Source organism: Macrobrachium rosenbergii, chromosome 48, assembly GCF_040412425.1.
Source record: "Macrobrachium rosenbergii isolate ZJJX-2024 chromosome 48, ASM4041242v1, whole genome shotgun sequence".
Lineage (NCBI taxonomy): Eukaryota > Metazoa > Arthropoda > Malacostraca > Decapoda > Palaemonidae > Macrobrachium > Macrobrachium rosenbergii.
Window position 1 is genome coordinate 59,992,286 of NC_089788.1, and position 14,762 is coordinate 60,007,047.

The following is a 14,762-nucleotide window of genomic DNA, read 5'->3' on the forward strand; positions in this document are numbered from 1 at the left end:
CAGTTCTGGTGCTAAGAAGAAGGACTGTCCCAATTCGGATCTCCGGTTTCAAAAGTCCTAAGTTGGCTTGATCCTTAGGAACGAACCTTTTTAAGTTATTTCACTACGGTGCTGAATGACCAAAATGGGTCCCAGTGCTTGGGCTTGTCCCGAAATTTCACAATCCATCCATCCATCCAAAACATTGTAAACTCACCTGGTGGAGAACAGGTGAAATAGACAGCCCTCTGGGTCAGCTAAGCAATCATTTCTAAATTGAATGCTGACTTAACTGCCGTTAAATATCCAAATAAAGTAATGAAAATTTATATTTTGGGGAACTTCAGGTTCTTGTTGCAAAATTGTGTATACAATCTTGATATTTTGAATGTGATTTGCATAAGATAATAGCTAAGTTTTGAAATGAATGCTTTAAAATAGCTTACTACCTGATGAGTTGAGTCATTATACCCATTTATGGGTATTAATGCAGTAGGCAGTTATTTTATTGTTCATTTGTCATAGTACTATTATACCTTCCAGTTGTCTTATAACCCAAATTTTCTTAGCTATCTTGGAATGTAAGGTGATCAGTATTATTGCAGTAGGCAGTTATTTTATTGTTCATTTATCATAGTACCATTATATCTTCCTGTTTTTGCCATAAGTGCCCTATAACCCAAATTTTTTTTAGTTATCTTGGAATCCGAGGTGATCAGTATCATACAGTATTGTAGATTAGTTTGAAACTGCTTAGCCACATTTTTAGACTAATAGAGGTTGTATGAAGAATTTAAAGATGGCCATCTTAGTTAAAAGAAATAAGGGAAAATGAATATTAGGTGAAAAGTAGAAGGTAATTGCACCTGGGTCTGAAGGGATGCAGCAAAGAACCAATAATACCAGCTGTTATATGATATAAGGCACACTGCTTGTGGTACTGTTACAGTGTATGGGTAGAAATAGTTTTACATGCAAGGTGATTACTGATTAAGTGCCAATATTACCTTTTTCTGTTTTCTTTTTCAAAGGATTGAATCCAGTAACCCCAGACTTCCTTTGCAAGCCTGATACATTTGGAGGAAGTGGAAATGTTAGAGTAAGGGCTCCAAAACGGAGTATGCCATCTTCTGTCAAGGATGATGATGATGATGATGACTGGTCTCCCTCTGAGGAAAATGAAGGAAGAAGGTATCCCAGGAGAAAAAAAAGTATACCAAATTTAGAGACCTTTACTAGGTGAGACATGTTTTAAAATTTATAGTGGGTAGTTCAAACTGTAGTAAAAGCAAAGCTGGATTTACAGGTGTGATCAAACTTTTGAAAGTTCATGCTTCTAGAGGGGGAAGTGTGAGCAGTTAACACATAAAATATAGTTAGCTTGTATATGTACTATACTGTACACATGCTGTATTGTCTACGGTTGTAAAACCTTTAAAAGCTTTTTTCTTTTTTTATTGAGGGTAGAGCTTCAGTCACAAGGTCATAAGATTGATGTAATGTAATTCCATTTATAGTCCCACTTACTGTGCATGCAACTTCCAAAACAATATTAAACCTAATTATAAGGGAGCCTGCCATACATGAAACAAAATGTGTCTGAGCTGTTGGCTCCAGTTAGGCTGATACTGACAATATCCATTTGTGAAAGTCAAATAGTACAGTTGTATATTCAATTATAATTTTAATAATAAAAATTTTATTCCTATGGAAATACATACTACAGTTGACCCCTGCCTATTCGTGGCTTCACATATTTGCAGATTTTTCTATAGAACGTATCCCCGAATTGTTCATGAAAAATTTGGTAATTTGTGCATTGTTTCAATGAAATATTCACTAATGTTATTTTCATGACTAAATATAATTTTTATATAAGCAACTTACCAAGTAATTACATAGCTACTACAGTAGTTTCAACTCACACGGCAGCTTAAATTTGAAATTCGCGGTAGCTCTACTTTGTTTTGGGTAGGTGAGTATAGCAGAGTCCACCTAGCTTTGCAGCAAAGCCCTGCCCACTGAATGCCAGTGATTGGTTAGCTCTTGAAGGGGGAATGTCACACTAGTTAACAGTCCAAATGATTACCAGTACGGATTTGACTCCATTCGGCCATGTTGAGTTTCGTGCATGAATGATGACACCACAGATTTGAGTTACCAGAGTTGTGAAGTCTGCAGTTGATCTCTCTGATAAAAGATATATTAAGTTATATATCTTTATGAGGGTCTTTGATCATTCTGTGTGCATCTTTTTTTTATGTGCAGCATAAATACACAAGCATCTTGCTTTTTTTTTTTTTCTTCAAATTGGTGTTGGCCTAAATAAGTGATCCCACATAGACCACATTAATTGAAATGAAGCATAGACTTCTGCAGCCATGTCAGTTGTTAATATCATTGAGAGATTAGGCCTACACGTCAATTTCTCATATTTTGAGGCAATGACAGGCCATAGGCCTACACATTAAATTCATATATTTTGAGGCAATGACAGGGCATAGACCTACACGTCAATTTCTTATATTCTGAGGGGTAATGACAGGGCATAGACCACGTCAAGTTCTTATATTCTGAGGCAATGACAGGTCATAGACCTACACATCAATTTCTTATATACTGAGGCAATGACGTGGCATAGACCTACACATCAATTTCTTATATTCTGAGGAAATGGCAGGGCATAGTCTACACATTAAATTCTTATATTCTGAGACAATGACAATGCATGAGCCTACATGTCAATTTCTTATATTCTGAGGCAATGACAGGGCATAGACCTACATGTCAATTTCTTATATTCTGAGGCAATGACAGGGCATAGACCTACACGTCAATTTCTTATATTCTGAGGCAGTGACAGGGCATAGGTCTACACATCAAGTTTTTATATTTTGAAATAATGACAAGGCATGAGCCTACATGTCAATTTCTTATATTCTGAGGCAATGACAGGACATAGAACTACTGTAGCTTTTAATTAATATAGAAGTTTCAACTCCATGATACAGTATGTAATGTACAGGCAGTCCTCAGTTATTGGCAGGGGTTCTGATCCGAAGGCGTGACGATAAGCAAAAATCACCGACAATTGAAAATCCCCAATTTTAGCACATATTGGCGCCAATACACGATTATAGGCGCATATTGGCTCTGAAAATCGCCGATTTTCGTCTCTGGACAAGTGCTGAAAAACTGGATCACCGATAACCGGGGACTGCCTGTATGCCTATGTTTAACTTGGTTACAGTATGATAGGCTACATGAGTCATATACTGGATATAATTTGCTGAGATTTTTCTTAAGGACACTTTCTCTTTTCAAAATAACAGGACCATAAAAAATGACATAGACCTATAACAACCTATGTCTGTATGACGTTTGGATTATAGGCCTATCTTATATTCATCCGTTTTATTGTGGTTCTTGTTGTGGTTATTCTTGTTTATGATGCTGCTGTTATGGTGCTTGTGGTGTCTTCGAAAAATTTCCATATGGTAACCTAACATTGCAGAATAAACACAGACCTACAGTACAGGCAGTCCCCAGTTAACGGCGGGCTTGGTTAATGGTGATCTGGTTTTACAGCGATTGTCTAGCGATGAAAAAATTGGCAATTTTCGGCGCAAAAAAAAAAAAAAAAAAAAAAAATTTTTTTTTTGTTTTTTTTTTCTCTCTCTCTCCCCCCACTTATTGGCGCCGATACATACCTAACAGAGGTGCCAATAAGCCCTGTAATTCACCAGAAATCACCAGTTTTCAGCTATTATCACACCCCCAGAACAGAACCCCCGCCGATAACTGAAGACTGCCTGTATTCTGGTTTTGTAGAGTGCAGTCACTGCTTGTCTTCCCTCCAAATGTGTAAACAATTGCAATGAAGTTGATTATATGACTATTAAAATGTAGTAAAATTTCCTGAAATCAATATGAAATACCAGTCTGCATAGCTGTGAGAAATTCTTTGTGTTAAATTTAGAATGTTGAATGCGCTTGACAATATCAGATGGTAATTATCATTGTCCAGTGATTCAAGTGTACTGATTCGAATGCAGACATTCCCTGTGTCACCTCCATATTCAGTATTGATCTGAGCTTTTTCTCATCTAATGTTCACATTGATTATGAATGATCAGTAAATGAATATCCAAGTGGGAGTGACCACTTCCCAGTTCATATAAAAACAGATAAGAATCAGCCCTCTGAGTGACCTCCAAAATGGAAGGTAGATGAAGCAGACTGGAAGAAATATAGTAGTCTGTTCTCGTGTACAAGAATGTAAAATAAAGAATGTAAAATCATTTTCATCCATCTCGGAGGCATATAATTACTTCAGTGACACTGTAAGAGACCCATCCATCGCACCGATGGCGGTCTCTTTCGAGCACACGCATGCGTGCGTTCGTGCGTCATATCTTTGGAGGGACCCAGACAAAGAGGGAACAAGAACACCCCATTTTCTCTCAAGGAACACAACTTTTACCATACAATATTTCCGTCTGTTTCTCCCTAACCATTGTTGTCCTGATATATGTACAATCACCACTACTTGCATTGCCATGCAAGCATTCTAATCATGTACTCATAATATTCCACCGAATCTTCTGTATCAAGCTGTATGTATGTTTCTGTTTGTGAAGACGCCAAACGTCTCGCCATTTCACATATGCTACTGCATTGTATTCATTAATCTGTCTCGAATCTCATGCAATTGGCCATATGTAGAATTTCCTGGCCTTTTCATTGATAAATGTTTTATCACTGTACGTTTATTATGTCTCTCAAAATCGCCATCTGTTTATCTGCCAACAAACACAGATGTCGAAAACATTACCTCTTTTGCTCTGTCTGTGTGTAGATGCTACTTTGCGGCTCGCACAGGACAATGACATCTACGAAGATTCTGTACATTCATTCAGTAAGGAACCAACAATAAACCAGTCAACATCCCGCCAGTATGTCACTCAATACCGTCTGGACCAGCAGTTCCTTGCTGGAACAAAACCTCCAGTAGTATGAGAAAGATCACTAGAAAATGCTATAAAAAGTTATTTACCAACGTGCTGTGGCCAAGCAAAATAAATATTTTAAAAAAGCAAAAATAGTCATGGATATACTATATTAATGGCATTAGCTCAAAAACACCATCCAAAATGATTTGGAAGAAAATGAAAAAACTAAATGGCAAGTTTGTCCCTGAACCTCTGCCTACCCTTAAGGTCAATAGTGACCTAATCACCCAACCAGAAAGGGTCACAGAAAAATTAGGAGAACATTTCTTGAGAATATCAAGTAGTGAGAACTATTCTGTAAAATTCCAAGACAAATGCCCAGATTTCGCTTGATTTAAGTGAAACTAATTTTGAACTATATAATGTAAAATTTACTCTGCAGGAACTCAAAGATGCCTTGCAGAATACCAAACCATCAGCCCCTGGTGAAGATAAAATATTCTATGAAATGCTGAAACATCTCCCAGAAAAGTCAAAGAAACTTCTTTTATATATAATAAATGAAATCTGGGAAACTGGTATTATTCTCAAGAGCTGGAAATTATCATTAACACCAGACTTGTATGGCACTGGAAACAAATAAATTGCTTTTTCCATTCCAGTTTGGCTTTAGGAAAAGTAGATCTACTCTAGATCCCTTGCTCAGGCTCTCAAACCAAATACAACAAGGTTTTGCTAAACGTTGCCAAACAATAGGAGTTTTCTTTGATTTGGAAAAGTGTATGACACCACATGGCAATATGGTATAATAAAAAAAAGTTGTATAAGATGGGCACTAAAGGAAAAATTATCAGATTTATAAATTCGTTTTTGAATATCTAACTTCCCTGGTAGTTACATATATATAGCTTTATCCCGCCGATTCGTCGCGCGCACGGCAGAAATTCAAAATTCGCGGCAATTGCCGATAGATGGTCAGGTGGCCATACCTGAGCGCCCTCTACCAGGTACCTGGAACCATTCCCAATTGTCCTCAGAAATTCCCTGCCGTCGTTCTATCAACACGTTGGAAATTCGCTCTACTTTGGTTTGCTTTGCTACAATTGGTGAAGTACCCATTACAGGCAGTCCCCGGTTTACGACAGGGGTTCCGTTCTTACGCCGTGTCGTAAACCGAAAATCGTCGTAAACCGGAAAATCGTCAAAAATCATAAGAAAACCTTACTTTTAATGCTCTGGGTGCATTGAAAACGATGTAAACTGCATTTTTATTGAGTTTTTCATCAAAAAAACCTTCAAATTATGATTATTCTGCCATTTTGGAGCCATATTTCTTCCGTCGGATCGGCGTTCCCGACGCGTCGTAACTCCCCCGAACATGCGTCGTCAACCGGGAAATAATTTCTGATGAATATATTTGAAAAACGTCGTAACCTCGGAACGTCGTAAGCCGGACCCGTCGTAAACCGGGGACTGCCTGTACTTGTTTGGTTTTCGTTGATGGCTTTCGCTGATATTGGATTTCCCTGGATTTTCTTTTTCTCACTGATAGCTAATTTTGTCGGTTTCCGACTTGAACAGTTTTTATTTGAACTTGCTTTTCAAGATGGCTGACCCTGTCGTCAGAATGTGTGTTAGGGGATGCAAGACCCGGCTTCCTAAGGCTGCTCTTGATCCCCACACAGTATGTAAGAAATGCAGAGATCATGTGTGTGCATTTGATGATAGATGCAAGGAGTGTGAAAGTTTGTCTGAGAGAGAGTGGAGAGAGTATGATCGCTATGTGAGGCGATTGGAAAAGGACAGAATTAGGAGAGCTAGATCTTCTAGTGTTCTGTCAACTAGGTCTTCTGATAGTCAAGTCCTTTCTAACTTGTCTGATACTAATATTCCTGATCCTAGCCCTAAGGTAGTAGTACCCGATCCTCCTGCGGAGTCGGGAGTAAGTAATCCGTCTTTAAGGATATTATGGCTTTTCTGCCATAGGAGTTTCTTTGCAATCCCTTTTTTCGGATAGGGAAGTGATGTGGGGGGCAGTGCATAGTTTGCAACAAAAGTTCGGTGACAGTGTTAGTGCAGTGGAGGGTGCGTCCGTTCGTGTCTGTCACGCTCCTAGCCCTAGACCTCTTCCATGCTCCCCAACCCCTGGGAGAAGGAACGTCGACAGGCTAAGGGAGGTGAGAGACGTTGAACAACGAGCGGACGTCCCCTCGAGCGATCCTGTTGACGCATCCCAGGACGCTCCCCCTCGCCGCAGGAAAGGCGAGATGAGGCCATGTTCGCTTCCTCGGATGACGCAAGACCCAGACGTGGTTGGCGTCAATCGCAAGAATCTAGACCTATCAAGAGACACAGGTCCCCCTTCCCGCTCCAACAACCCTCTTGCAGCAAATGGAGCTCTCCAGAGAGATTCCTGTCGGAAGAAGACGGCGTTTCTGTGCCTAAACAGAGGCGTAAAACGCATAACTCGTCGGAGGAAGAAGACGTGTACATTACTTCAGTTCACGCCTCTCCCCCGCCCCCAGAATGGGACGTGTCGCAAGCTGCGTCACCTCCTCATCATCAGAAGATCCCAGCAAGAGTCTCCGAAGTTGTGGAAGTTCGTGCAGTGCCATCTCCAGTTGTTTCCCAGCAACAAGTGGCACCTCAAGTAAAGTTCTTGTCGGAAGTTCAGCAGTCCCTTGCGTCTCTTTTTGACTCTTACAAGTCACAAGGGCTAAGAGAAGAAACACACAAGAAGGAATCTAAGGACGTCAACAGACCCAAGAAGAGGATAAGGCAGGAGTCAGGACAACAAGACGCTAACAGCCAGCAAGATGCGGACTCGCGGCAAGTTGCAGCGCTCATAGACGCTTCCTCGCAACAAGCCGCACAAGTGACGGGAGGTGACAAGGATCGTGACGCTCCCTCGCAGCAAGTTGGACGCATGCGTGACGCACGCAAGCAGCATGATACACACGTTTCCCCCACTCGTTCGACATCGGAAATAGCGGATCCTTTGGAAGAGATCTCGGAAGAGGAAACTCAAGAAACTCTTCACGCTGCAGATCTGAAAAGACTTCTTACTCTTTTGGCGGACTTATTTCCCAACGATTTCCAACAGGCCGTACCTCGGAGTCCTCCCTCGCAATATTTGATGGGTAGACCCCAGAAGTCTTCTTCCTTCAAGAAGACAGTGTTAGCCAAATCAGTGAGGAGAGCTTTTTCAACACTGAATGATTGGATTTTGAAGAAGAAAGAACAGGGAAAGACAACCTTTTCCTTTCCCCCGACGAGATTGGCTTCTAGATCCAGCGTGTGGTACGAGACTGGGGAAGCTCTCGGCTTGGGAGTTCCTGCCTCCTCCCAAGGGGACTTCTCCAGACTCGTTGACTCTTCACGTAGAACAGCCATGACAAAGGCCAAGGTTCTGTGGTCCACTTCGGAATTGGACCACTTGCTGAAAGGCGTCTTCAGAACTATTGAAGTCTTCAGCTTGATGGACTGGACTCTAGCAGCTCTTGCAGAGGTTTCAGATGAGAAGAATGACACGCAAATGCACCTTATTGCTTGTCTCAATAAAGCTGTGAGGGACGGGACGGTCGAACTTTCTGCCCTTTTCACAGCAGGTGTTATCAAGAAACAAGCTATGCTGTGTTCATTCCTGTCTTCAGGAGTGACTCTCGCTCAGAGATCAGAACTCTTGTATGCTCCCTTAACCAAACAGCTCTTCCCTTCAGAGCTGGTTAAGGATTTATCAGCAGCCCTTGTGCAACAATCAACGCAAGATCTGATCACAAGGACTGCTAGGAAAGTTCTTCCGGCAAACTTTTTAGCCAGGAAGGACAAGGAAGCTCCTACGCGTCAGCCCTTTCGTGGGAGAACCCTTTCGAGAGGAAGTCAGAGAATGGCTGCTGGAGGACAACCTCGTAAGAACCCCAAGCAGCAACCGAAATCCAAGAATTGATCACAACAACCTCCAGACACAAGTGGGAGCCAGGTTATCCCACTTTTGGCAAGAGTGGAGCCAAAGGGGAGCGGACGACTGGACAGTCGAAGTTTTGAAGGAAGGATACAAGATTCCCTTCCTAAGGAAGCCCCCTCTTTCACCAGAACTGTTAGAGTTGACAGCTACTTACTCGGGGAGCAAAGCAGCAGCTCTTCAAGAACAGGTGACCCAGATGCTATCAAAAGCAGCAATAGAAGAGGTAAAGGACCTCTCATCAGAGGGTTTTTACAACAGACTTTTTCTGGTACCCAAGAGCTCTGGGAGTTGGAGACCAGTTCTAGACGTAAGTCCATTGAACAGGTGCGTAAGCAAAGTCAAGTTTGCTATGGAGACATCTGCGTCAGTCCTAGCAGGCACCAGACAAGAAGACTGGATGGTTTCGATAGACCTACAGGACGCGTATTTTCACGTACCAATTCACCCGAACTACAGAAAATATCTGAGTTTTGTGCATCTCGGGACAACTTATCAGTTCAGAGCACTTTGTTTTGGACTAAGCATGGCTCCTTACGTTTTCTCACGAGTGGCATCGAACGTAGCTCACTGGTTACATATAAAAGGGATACGGATATCGATGTACCTGGACGACTGGCTAATCAGAGCCAGATCGCAAGCAAAGTGTCTGGAGGATCTACAAGTGACAATGAATTTGACGCAACAGTTAGGACTGGTAGTAAATCTAGCCAAATCACAGCTAACGCCTTCACAAGACATCATCTACCTGGGGATGAGGATTCAGTCAGTGGTTTTTCAGGCTTTTCCAGCCCCGAAACGCATTCTGGATTGCTTAGAAAAGGTGAAGCTCTTTCTAGGGAGATGGACCTGTTCGGCGAGGGAGTGGATGAGTCTGCTGGGGACCCTCTCCTCGATCGAACAATTCGTCTCCCTGGGAAGACTACATCTACGTCCACTTCAGTTCCATCTGTCAGTCTATTGGAAAAGAGGCCAAGATCTAGAGACGTGGATTCCGATCCCTCTGGGAATCAAAAATCATTCGAGTTGGTGGAACGACCCCAACAAACTACAAAAAGGCCTTGAACTTCAACAGAAGAACCCCGACCTAGTGTTGTATTCAGACGCATCGGACATGGGATGGGGGCCAACGCTGGGGAAGGGCGAGATCTCAGGTCTATGGGAAAACCATCAGAAGAAATGGCATATAAATGTCAAGGAACTGGTGGCCATTCATCTAGCGCTAGTCCACTTTCAGGAGAAGGTCCAGAACAAGATAGTACAGGTCAACGCAGACAACACCACAGCGTTGGCCTACATCAGGAAACAGGGTGGCACTCGTTCGGATTCCCTTTACGAGGCAGCAAAAGATCTCCTGCTGTGGGCAGAAGCGAACAACATAACTCTGATCACCCGCTTCATAGATGGAGAGAAGAACGTCAGAGCGGATCTTCTCAGCAGAGGAAGACAGGTTCTCACGACAGAATGGACCTTACATCACGAGGTGTGCAACAGGCTTTGGAATCTGTGGGGAGAACCGTCAATAGACCTCTTTGCGACACAGAGAACGAAGAGGTTACCAGTCTACTGCTCTCCAGTCCCAGACCAGGAAGCAGTGGCAGTGGACGCCTTCCTCATGGATTGGGAGGGACTAGGCACGTACGTTTTTCCCCCATTCAAGATCCTAGACAGAGTCATGAAGAAGTTCAGGGAGTCGAACGACGCCCGCATGACCCTGATAGCTCCATTTTGGCCCATGAGACCATGGATCACAGAGGTAATGGAGTGGCTAGTAGACACCCCCTAGGTCGTTACCTTGTCGGAACGATCTACTCAGACAGCCACATATAGAGAGATACCATAAAAATCTCCTCGCTCTCAACCTAACTGCCTTTCGACTATCAAAAAACTGGCAAGAGCGAAGGGCTTTTCAAGGGAAGCTGCAAGAGCCATCGAGAGAGCGAGGAGAACGTCCACACTCAAGGTGTACCAATCAAAGTGGGACGTATTCAGGGAATGGTGCAGAAATAATAACATTTCCTCTTCCAGTACCTCTCTAACTCAACTGGCAGATTTTCTACTGCATTTAAAACCCAAGGAAACCTAGCAGTATCAACCATCAAGGGATACCGCAGCATGCTTGCTTCCGTCTTCCGTCACAGAAATATTGACGTGTCGGGAGACAAGGACCTCACGGATCTCATAAGGTCTTTTGAGACAGTTAAGAGGAAGGACAACCCGACCCCCTCTTGGAATTTGGACGTAGTCCTGAAATTTTTAACCTCGAACAGGTTTGAACCTCTCGACAAGGCTTCATGGAAGGATTTCACTAAGAAGACCCTTTTCCTGGTTGCGTTGGCTACAGCCAAGAGGGTAGGAGAATTACAAGCCTTTAGCAAGAAGGTAGGCTTCAATGGGGAAAATGCAGTCTGCTCACTTCAACTTGGTTTTCTCGCTAAAAACGAGAACCCTTCTCAACCATGGCCCAGATCCTTTTCCATACCAGGGCTGTCTCATTTAGTAGGACAGGAAAAAGAGAGAGGCCTCTGTCCAGTTAGGGCCCTAAAATTTTATCTACAGAGGACCAGAAACATGAGAGGTCAGACAGATCACCTCTGGTGCTCGGTGAAGAAATCTTTGTTACCCTTATCAAAGAATGCACTGGCGTTCTTTATTAAGGACTTAATAAGGGAAGCTCACCAAGAATGTGACGAGAAAAGCTTCCCAATCCTCAAAGTCAAAGCGCACGAAGTAAGATCTGTGGCGACTTCGATGGCTTATAGACACAACAAGTCTGTGAAATCGATTTTGGAAGCGACATTCTGGCGAAGCAAGTCTATCTTCGCAGATTGTTACCTGAAAGAAGTACAGACCCAATATGAGGATTGCTGTTCCCTGGGTCCATACGTTGCCTCCGGCGCCGTAGTTGGAGAAGGTACTACTGCCTCTAACCTATAACCTTCTTTTTTATTATACCCTTGCTTTTTCTTGATTTGAACTCACAGGTTGTCTGTGAAGGTTGTTGCAACCTTCCACAGTCTGGGGTTGCAAGTCTAAGTTAGGTTTTATGGAGTGTGTTTTTAGTGATTTTAGTAGGTCAGGTGGTCAGCTCTTTGATCATGGCTATGCCAGGATAGCAAGGGTGGTGGTCTAGTCATGTTAAGGTCGAGGACCGTGTGACAGCCCCATAGAGACTTTCTACAGCCCCCTGGATGGGTCGCTGGGTCTCTCAAGGAATGCAGGCGAATGAGGCAGGATAACTATGAAGCCAGCTTCCTTATCAGGTAAGAACCAGAGTATGGTTACAGCTAATATATAGTGTTTAGTAATTATACGAATTCCCAACGGTGTTTTGGTTCTCTAACCCACCACCAATGGTGTCAATCAGCTATATATATGTAACTACCAGGGAAGTTAGATATTTAAAAATGGTATTTTCATTATAAAATAAGTTTTTAAATGTACTTACCTGGTAGTTACATATATAAAAGGTCCCTCCCTCCTCCCTTCTGAGAACAGGGGCATGGAATTTCTGAGGACAATTGGGAATGGTTCCAGGTACCTGGTAGAGGGCGCTCAGGTATGGCCACCTGACCATCTATCGGCGATTGCCGCGAATTTTGAATTTCTGCCGTGCGCGTGACGAATCGGCAGGATAAAGCTATATATATGTAACTACCAGGTAAGTATATTTAAAAACTTATTTTATAATGAAAATACCATTTTTATCAGAGATATATAAAGGTAAGAGTTGGGAATCATGTATCACGACCTTTCTTACAAGAGGAGGGAGTTCCTCAGGGTAGTGTACTCAGTGCCACCCTCTTTGCTGTTTCCATTAATGGAGTATTAGAAAAGGTATCACCACCAGTAAAAGGCTCTTTATTTGTAGATGATTTGGCTCTGTACTGCACAGGATATGATGCAGCATCTGCTAGCAGGTTCATGCAAAGAGCCATCGATAAAGTAAGCAAGTGGGCTAATGAGCAAGAATTTCGATTTTCCGAATCTAAAACTGTTATTGTTCAGTTCTGCAGATGCCGAACTAAGGAAACCATTTCAACTCTTACCTTAAATGGAATTATTTTACCTTACTCTACTGGAGTAAAATTTTTAGAAATGGTCTTTGATGAAAAGCTCACTTGGAATAATCATATTGACCAGTTGAAAGTGTAAGTGAAAAGATCACTAAATATTTTATAAGTATATAATTTTAATTGGGGTGCTGATAAGAAATCGTTGTTAGGGCTTTACAATGCAGTGTTTATCTAAGTTAGACTATTGTTGCCAAGTATACTCATCTGCTTCAAAGACTAAACTTAAGGAACTGGACGCTGTGCATAATATGGGGCTAAGGATCTGCACTGGAGCTTTTAAAACTTCACCCATTGGGCTGAAGGAGACATGAACTAGGTCTGAGACACACCATGTGGCTGAAAAGCTCGCAGGAGAATCCTTCCTTTGACATCTTAAAACAGTGTGACTCAAGTCTTTTTGGATCTAGATCTTCAATACCATTTCAAATGAGACAGCTGGGTGAACTGGAGGATGAAAGTATAAAAATGCAGAAGATCCTTCAAGTTGAACATGCTGCTATCCCTCCATGATTTATTCCAGCAATAGATGTCTGCATTAACCCCTTCGCCACCGGGACGTACACATGTACGTCTTTTACGGTACAGTAATAAAAGACCGCGACGTACGCCTATACGTCTTTCATCCCTCCTCGAAAAGCAGAGCTGTTTTCTTCAGCTTGGATGGGTTTCAGGCGTAGTATTGTGTACGAGAGAGGTGCAGAAGCTCCACCCACTATTCATTCTAGCCAATGAGTGTCCGATGGTCGTCGTGACGTCATATTCATATGGGATATTATAAGGGGTATCGTCCAGCAGCACATGCCAGTGCGCCTCAAGCTGTTATGTATGAAACATTGTCACGATCTTGTGAGTAAACCATTTGGATTCGAAGGCTAAACTTTTTCTCCTTTTGATTGCAGTTATTTTACAGGTTTTTTTATTTTTCAGTATCATGATGTCGAATGATAGTATTTCAGATTCTGGGTAGGAATACCTGCCAGATCTGTCAGATGATTATAGTGATAGTTGTTATAGTTGCTTAGAGGATGACAGCGACACCAAGATTTTAGAAGACATTGAACCCATTGTCGATGAAGGTTGGCAGTTCATAACAGATCCATTTTGTGACAAGCGCCCAGACCCACCCCCCGATTTCACGGAGGGTGACAATGGGATCTCTGTTTGCACACCCGACTTCACCTGCCCACGAGATGCATTTTGTTTCTTTTTTTGTGATGATGATATTGACAGACTGTGTGAATGGATGAATGCTTGGGCAGAGGAGTATTTTCGGTCAACAGGAAAGTGTACTATGTTTTTTGGAAACTTCTTTCATTTTTTTTTTACACTAACATGTAATTTCTACTACAAGTTGTAGTAGTAGTGGTATTACTGTTGAATTTTTTTATTATTATTATTATTATTATTATTATTATTATTATTATTATTATTATTATTATTATTATTACCAATGCCATAAACATTCATTGATGTATACTAACTGTTTCCGTAAGAAAACTAGTATATACTGCTATTACTACTAGTACTATTTTACTAATACATTACTACTTTTCTGCTACTTTATTTCTACTACTTTACTACTATTTCTATTTCTGCAATTACTTTTCCACTAAATATTCCTCTTTTTCGATATTATATATATATAATATATATATATATATATATATATATATATATATATATATATATATATATATATATATAGATAGATAGATAGATAGATAGATAGATAGATAGATAGATAGACCAAGGGCAGAGGAAGACGTCCATAATAACGGCATAACTTTATTTGTG

The 14,762-nt window shown here is 41.7% G+C and overlaps 1 pseudogene; it reads left to right on the forward strand.

Moving 5' to 3' along the window:
- LOC136831444 (zinc finger protein 624-like) overlaps window positions 1–14,762 on the forward strand; it is a 378,392-nt pseudogene that overhangs the window by 31,291 nt on the left and 332,339 nt on the right.